Source organism: Geospiza fortis, unplaced genomic scaffold, assembly GCF_000277835.1.
Source record: "Geospiza fortis unplaced genomic scaffold, GeoFor_1.0 scaffold217, whole genome shotgun sequence".
In the NCBI taxonomy this organism is placed as follows: domain Eukaryota; kingdom Metazoa; phylum Chordata; class Aves; order Passeriformes; family Thraupidae; genus Geospiza; species Geospiza fortis.
Window position 1 is genome coordinate 2222743 of NW_005054392.1, and position 8509 is coordinate 2231251.

The 8509-nt window shown below is 36.9% G+C and overlaps 1 protein-coding gene across 11 annotated transcripts in view; it reads right to left on the reverse strand.

Moving 5' to 3' along the window:
* EYA4 (EYA transcriptional coactivator and phosphatase 4) overlaps window positions 1-8509 on the reverse strand; it is a 144121-nt gene that overhangs the window by 60221 nt on the left and 75391 nt on the right. The window lies entirely within an intron of this gene.

Sequence of the window (8509 nt, forward strand, 5' to 3'; positions counted from 1 at the left end):
AGAACAACACGACTGGTGCTCAGACTAAGCTGAGTATGGAGGGAGCTGAGGTACAGAACTGCTCTCTGATAAGGCTGTCTTAACATAAGGAGGGGAGGCAAAGCCTAAAATATTACAGCAGGCTTAACATGCATTTGTGTAATGTGTGGAAGATGCAGATGGTAGGAAAATAAAAGGAAACCTTATTTACATGTGGCCTCAATCACCTTATTTACATGTGGTCGCTTTTTATCTGGATTTCTTTTTTTGTTCATTCTTGTTCTTAGTTGTGATAGAGTTAATTTCTTCTCAGTAGCTGTTGCAGTGCTGTTTTGGATTCAGCATGAGAATGTTTTGGTTTTGGTAAGTCGTGTTTATCCTAAGTCAGGGACCTTTTTCTTTTGTGTCTCATGCTCTGCCAGTAAGGAGATATGCACAAAAGGCTGGGAGGGGCATAGCTGGGACAGGTGACCTGAATGGGCCAAAGGGATATTCCACACCATGGAACACCATGTCCATCTTATGAACTGGAGGAATTACCCAGAAGTGGGGATTATCTGGGTTCTGGGACGGGGTCTGCCATTAGTCAGCAAACAGTGAGGATCATTTGTGCATAATTTGTTTGTACTTTTCCCCCATTATTTATTATTATTATTATTATTATTATTATTATTATTATTATTATTATTATTATTATTTTAAATTTTTTACTATTATTAAATATTTTACTTTCCTTCAATTATTACACAGTTTTATCTCAAGCTACAAGTTTTACTTTTGATTCTTCTCCCATTCCACTGGGGTGGATGTGTGGAGGGTGAAGTTGCGTGGTGCTTTGTTGCTGGCTGGGCATAAACCATGACACTTCTATTTTTATTTCCTACTTATTTTTTCTCTAATGACTGATCAGGGCCTGGTAGGATGGTAAAGAGGTGAGTTCTGGTATGTTAAATATTAGCACAGCATAATAACTGAGTGGTGTTAGTTGACTGTTTACTGAGTACGTGGGACTGACTGACGACATTTAAAATGTGAAACATCTAGCCAAGAAATTACACTTAAAAATATTTGAGAAAAACTGTGATTCATGTAAAAAGCAAACCAATCTCAGAACAGGAGATTTGGATCTCAATGGCCATTTTCTTTTTATTGTATACATTCTTTTCAGAATTTTGTCAGCTATATTTGAAGTGCAAAGTAGGTGGAATCAAATACTTTTACTATTCAGGCCCACCAATGGTAAAATATATTTAGAGTATACAAGAGGTCAAAGAAGTTGGAACAGAGTCTGAATTAGTTCTCCTGTGTACTGCTGTAATGTGATATGACAGAGCAAAAAATAGACCACAGGAGAAAGAAACAGAGCTCCTTCTCATTGTTATTACATGTGCTGCACACGTAAGAAGAACAAACACTCTTATGTTATGGCTCAAAATCCAGTTAAAATTTTAGGATAAGGCTCTAAGAGACTACTGGATCAAGCAAGAACATTTGTAGGTGTAATCCTAGGTTATCTTCTTTCACTCAAAACCAGTCTTTACCCTAAGATATTCCTGCAGATTCAACAATTATAAAAGTTTCATGGATACATTAATTAATCCAGAAATCCTGCTCTCTTTAGCAAACTCAAAAATCACAAAGCACTTTGATCTCCAAAATCTCCAGATTAGTTCCAGTAACACTTCTGTTAGAATCTTGTTTGCCCACTTTTCAATGTGGTGATAAAACAAACAAACAAACAAATAAAACCCACAAAACAAACAAAACCCCTAAAACAAACACAAACAACCAGACAAAAAAAATCTCTTAGGTTTTGTTGCTCTCATTCATTCCAAAGTCTGACCCATCACTGATTCAGGTTAATGGAAATCTTAACAGTGACATGATCTGGCTTGGGATCACAGGGATAAATTATTATTAATATCACAGAAAATATGCTATGCCCAATATTAACAAAATATCCCAGGAATTTTTAACAGACATGAAATATAAAAAAATACATTACTTTTATTGTTATAAGCCACGGGGATCTGTTAATATAAACCATTAAAATACTTCCCTGTGATGTCACCAGTTACCACGTATTTGCACTCTAAATAGATTGTTGTAATTTCTGTAAACATATCATATACATTTTTAGAACTCTTCAGGGGCTTGATCCAGAGCCAACAACACCTGACGGGCAGACAGTGACCAGCTTCAATTGGCCTTGGGTAATCAGAAGACTGAATTTTTAAGTTTAAAGAATGAGAACATCAGCGCTCAGAAAGCAGAGAGACACCACACCGACTGATCTAAAAAAAAAGGAGAGACTTACATTGCCTGAAAACTACATGCCTGAAAATAAAACTCACATAGCAAGGCACGACTCCTTGCAGAAACTATAGTGAAATTGTCATGGTTGCTGTGCATCACTCAGCTACACGTATGTGAAGAATCATCTCCCAAACACTTTGATTGATTCCAACTGCCTAAGTGGCATGCAGACTGAGTGCACAAAACTTTAATAAGTACCAGATTTGTATAAAACATTCTCTGCAAGCTAAGTCTGTGTGTCCCAGAATGTAGTCTTTATGAGAAATCTTATTCCACAATGAAATTATTTTAAAATTGGAAAATGGTTGTATGTTTTTTGTCAGTCACTGTCTTGACTGAGTAGTTTGGGCTTGATCCCGCCAAACATTTCTCTTAGGTGAAGTGCTTGTAACTAGTCAACAAGAGGCATGGTATATGCCAGAGTATAACATTCATGTCAATGAGGCCATGTAGTGGCCTCATTGACATGAATGTTATACTCTGGCATATACCATGCCTCTTGTTGACTAGTTTTTCTTCCAGTCCTCAAAATTACTTGTGACAATCTTTCAATTTAATTATTCTGTCTTTTCATAGAAAATTTGTTTTGCTGTTTCTCCTTATAGCCTGCTCCAACTCTAAGAAATACCAGAAGCCAGTCAAAAAGTCTTTTTTCCTGGCAAAAGATTAAACTTATTTTTGCAGCTATTCCCTTCTGGAATTGACCAGTTATGCAGAAATGCTTAATCTGTAAAATTAAAAGAAATGCTTTCATTGCCTTTGGTCAAATAGTGTATCTAGCTGGTCTTACAATAAATCAGCAGAGCAGCAGGTGATTGCTGGTGGAGTCTGCATGCATGATTTCCCAGGGGAAGAGGGATACAGTAAGGTGTCAATAGAAAGAAGCTCAAAAAATGGCATTTCAAAAGTGCATACCTTACATGTCTACTTCAGGAGGAGAGGAATCTCAACTACAAAGTCTAAATCAGAGTCCTATCAATAACTAATTTCCTCAAATGAAGGCCATTTATCACATCATAATGATCTACAGATTATTCAAGATGGGATACAGTGGAGCTACACTTCTGACTCAGAAAAGCATTATCCTCTGGTCAAGATAAGCTACATATGGTTCACAAGACAACAAACCCTTACCTTCTAAAAAAGCTTCTAAGACATGGATGAGAAGAAAATTAGGGAGTCTAATGTGTTTAAACAACACATAAGAAAGCCAGGTAGACTGGTTTGCTCATTTTCACTGCACAACGAATACTATTCATTTTTTGTATTATAATTGCTGAAACTTTAATCACAATTTCCATAGCTATTGCTGGTTTTTCTTGCTCAGTAGCTCAATTGCAAGCTCCTCTTTACTATGTAACAATAATGCTGTTCATCTCTTCAACTGCAAATGAACAGGAAGGTACTGCTGATCCCACTCTACTAGGAACGCACATGCAGATGGTCAGCTGCTTTCAAAGTCATGGAAAAGGCATGAAAGCTTCATCACAGAAGGTGCCTGTAAAGTTTGGATTTTGGCTCAGGAGTTACAGTGTTAGACCTGATAAATATGGGCCAGCTAATGCCTGACTGTGATCATCCTGAGATAAGACTGTTAAGGTCTTGTTGAGGGAATTAGTTGGTGGAAGAAATCTCAGATGTATATTAGTTGAAACCAATGAGAATGAAACATGATGATCTGGTTGTTTGGAATAAGATACAGAAGATACATGTTACTTTTATTTTTATGGGTTTTAAAGTGTATGAATGGTCATGGAAGCACTGTTTGGTAATGCACACATGCAGCATTACCATAGCTCAGATCCAGTGATCATAGTGAATATTGCATTCGCAACAGTGAGCCCAAAACTGCAGAGGAAACAAACTTAGGTCAAGAGAAGTGAATGGGAAAACTGTGATAGCTCTAACTGACATTCAATACCATCTATTTACTGGTGAATGCATTAATGACAATAAATGTCTCTGGATATGTATGTGAACTCTGTATCCTGATCAATTAAAAATCATGAGTAGGTATCAAAATGAGACCAGAGAGAAAATGTGAAAGCCTACTTCTCATTCAAAAGTTTTAAGAAAGACTTTTAATATGAAACAGAAACAGGAATTCATATCTTTTAAATCTTACTTTGTGGCGCACATAGAAGTGTGGGTGTTGAAAAACAGAGCAGCAATCATCTGATGAACAGCTGCAATCTATGCTAGCAACCTCACTGAACCCCATACTGAACTGAAATATTGGAGGCCTTTTTAAACACATAAAAAATCCCTGTGCACTTTTTTGGATAACTGCTTTATCTGGCAACTTGATCTCTGCATATGATTCAGTATTCACCAGTGATCATCACTGGTGAATTTGTAGTTTGGTAACACGTAGGGACAAACCCCATCTAACAGGCATCAATGCAGTAACTGTAATGCCCCTGATTTACACGTTTCTTACATCATCTGATAAAGTTTTAAATGAGAGGATTTACTTAAGACTGGCTTAATTTCCTTTTACTTTTCTTTTAGATATTTTTGTTTTAAGTGTGCAAAGGAAAAGTCAGGAAGAATGGATACTACTAGAAATATTGGATCCACAGGCTTAGTAGTAAAAAATGAAGCAATAAAGTGGAGGGCTTCTTGCTCTAGGGGGCTTAATTTTAACTTACTAGTACAAAAATCCATCACCCTCCTGCAAATATACAATGTAAAAATTTACAAGTAATTACAAAATTTACAAGTAATTTACATAAATTTTAATTAAAAATTTACAAGTAATTTACAAAACACAAGTAATGTCTTTTTGACACTATGTATCCTAAGTATTCCTAAGTTGATTTGTCAGCTAACTTTTATCCCTAACTTACAAAACTACTCATCAAAACCTTCAAGTTTTCCGTTTCTTCCTATAGATAGCTTCATCACAACATAAATATCATAGCTTAAAGAAGGAAAGTATGTGAAATATTCAGCCATTTTCCTTTACCCTTCCAGGAGAAAAAGAAACTGTGTTTAAACTGTCAGAAAAATCTCTTCATTGTGCTGTAGTCTTCCATCCTCCAGATGGTAAAAAACCATTATTTTTTTTCCTATAATCAGTGAACTTTGAGGACGCAATAGAAGACCCTGCTGAATTTCCATTTGCAATGACTTCCACTCCTTCATTTCATTTCTCTCCTTCCTATTTAATTTTATAGCCCAGAAAAACCAATACTTACTCTCATGCCTCAATTCCTGACATGATTTTGGTCTCACAGTGGAATCTCTGGCAGGCCTGGTGGTATGAGAAGGAGGATTTGGGGGTAGGAGAGATGCATTCATCAAGCAGACTGCTATGTCAAAGAAAGATGCTGCTGTGGGATGTGTGGCCAAATAGAATATGCTGTTGCTGAGCGTGAGCAGAAGTCTCAGACTTCATATTTAGCATTTTACCACACTTCAGAATAACACATATTCTAGCATTTCCACAGGTCATATGGTATGAAGTTTTAAGTGTAGCTTACAGGTTTCAGGGCAACAAAATTATTCCTTATTAGAATTAAAATGGCTTTTTTATGGCTTAAGTAAAAAGGAAGGTTGTTGACAATTGCAAACAAGTTAACTTTCAAGCACTGCACTAGACTTCAGCAATTCATGTATGACACTGAATTTCATGAAGGAGCTGTTCAGCACGCTCAGGATTGATACCATTTTAAAGTTACCTGTCATATAAGAAAATTAAGAGCAATGTATGTCTGTAGGCTCTGAAGACAGGAACTTCTCTCCCTAACCTTGCTAGTGAATTTGATACAGGACCAGCATGTCAGAATTGTCCATCATGCTGCTCTTGCCTGATCCAGACTTGTGGTGGAACAGTTGGCAAGTCCCAAGTATTCACTGCCTCTGTATCACACACCAACATCCCCAGGAAGCCTTTTGCATGACTGGATAACTATCCAGGGTTGCAGGGTGAATTTGACTTTTACTACAGAATTATGAAGAAAGAATGGCATAATATTGATACAGCCACAACACCACCACTGTAAGGTATAATGCCACCACCTAGGTATAAAAGGAAGTATTCAGACCCCCTTCATAGGGATTTGATAAAAAATTCCCAAGAAACTATGACAGAATTTGTAAGGCAAAGTTGTTTGTGAATCAAAATATCTGTCAGTGACATTGAAGAGTCATATGTTTCCTTTGGTGTTTACAGCTCACCTATTCACCACAACTTCAATTCTTAACTACAGATCCCTCTCCCTCTGTGCAATTTACTTGTCTGTTAAGACAAGAAGCACCTTCCCTAAATAAATGCTGGGAAGGTTGATTTTTATTGCATGTATAGCTGGTCACTTCTGGAAAGCATTTTTTAACATGCTGCACAGGTTAGTATATCCCTTAAAAATTTAGTAGTTACATCTGCAGTTTGACTGCTTCTTTCTAAAAGACAAACCCAAGCCAAGCAAGACAAAGAATCTGCTGATACACACATGTCACTCCAAGAATTCTCCTGACAAAGTTCCCACACCCAATTTAATTACTTCCCTACTGTAAAAACACTTTCCATCTGCATTTATTGTAATAGTTTCAAATCCAAAACTAACAGACTATAAAGCTAGCTAAATAAATGAATGATATTGGCCTTAGGTCCCAAGCCAGGAGCTATTCTGTAAGGCTGTGTGTCTCCAGCATTCATTTTTATGCTGATGTTTCATTTTATGTGCAGTGTTTTCACTTAAGCCTTGTTTAGAGAAGAATTACCTTGCTCCAGGCCCTGAAGTGTGATGTGCCACACAGAGCCCTCTAGTGCTGCTCTAGCCCAAGGTCTGCCAGAGATTCCCCTCTAAGAACAAAAGTCACATTGCAACCAAAAAATCCCACTTCAGGCTATATACACAGCACTGCATATGCTCAGGTTTGGAACACTAATTTCAACTCTGTCTGATATAACCTCCAACTGAGGCTGCAAAGCTCAAAATGAAAAGTGTTTCTGTTTGAAAACACACTTCAAAAAATGAAACTACCAGATTAACTATTTGTAACATGGCTTCTCTTGCACGTTCAGGAGAAAAAAAAAGTATCTTGCTCCTCAGAACAAGAAGAATTTAACTACAGCTTGTAAAAAATTTCCTGATGTGCAGAGATAGTAACAGTGCATTGCATTCAGGGTCCTCAGGTTTGTTGCAGTTTGTTTTCATCACACTTTGATGAAATTACATCAGACTGGAATTCATGGATTTTAAAGGCTTGAGATACAACAGTCTCGTTTGGGCAATCACGACACTTAAAACTACACACTTGTATATGAGTGTTATGCTACGCTGGGATTCTCCATGGTGTCAAAATAGTCAGAAGGAATTTGACCTTTATAATAAATTTTAATCCAAAGCAGCAGCACAGCAGATAAGTTTTTCATTTAGAAGTTGTGTGTACTGAAGGGCAAAGCAGGTTTCCACAGAAGTCCTGGTCAAAACTGCTACTGACTATGCTGAAAGCATACTTGGACACTGAACTATCTCGTCCCTTTTCATTTCTAATAAAATTAAATGAAAATACATATTAATAACAGACATGAGCTAATCAAAGAAATTCAGATGGTACATAGTGCAGCTCAAGGCACAGATACTATAATGGCCTTGGATGCTGCAGGTGACCCCCAGAGGATCCTGCTGCAATAATTAAGGAACATAGTTAAGATATAGGTAAGGATGGGTTTGAGGGGCAAACCTCGAATTATTTAACTTTTGTGAGTTTTAGTGACAATGTTAGAGAAATGTCATATTATTTTGTAGCTCTCCCCTCACAACGAAAGCTTCTGAGCTTTCATAACACTGAAACAGTCTTCTATACAGAAGCAAGACAAGTCAAGGGCACTCACTAAATATTGAAGAAAACTATCCACCAGTTTACTAACCACAAGGAAGATGCACATCTAAAATAGCTATTACTTCACTTGTTCAAAATTATCCATACAGGTACATACATGTACGGAACATGGAAGTTAAATCCGTTTCCTTTTCCCCACGTACATGATATTGGAAACGACTGTGCTGGAAAGGAATGTATGGCTTCTTTCCAGCTTATGAACACAGCATGTTTTTCATATGTGAAAACAAAATGAAGTTTTGGTAAGGGCAAATTTTCCCAAATAAATAATTAGTTTTCCACACTGGAAATAAACTGTATTTTCAATAAACTTCAAGACTCAGATATGCAGAATAGGGATAACTGAAGAAAGTGAAATCTGTGA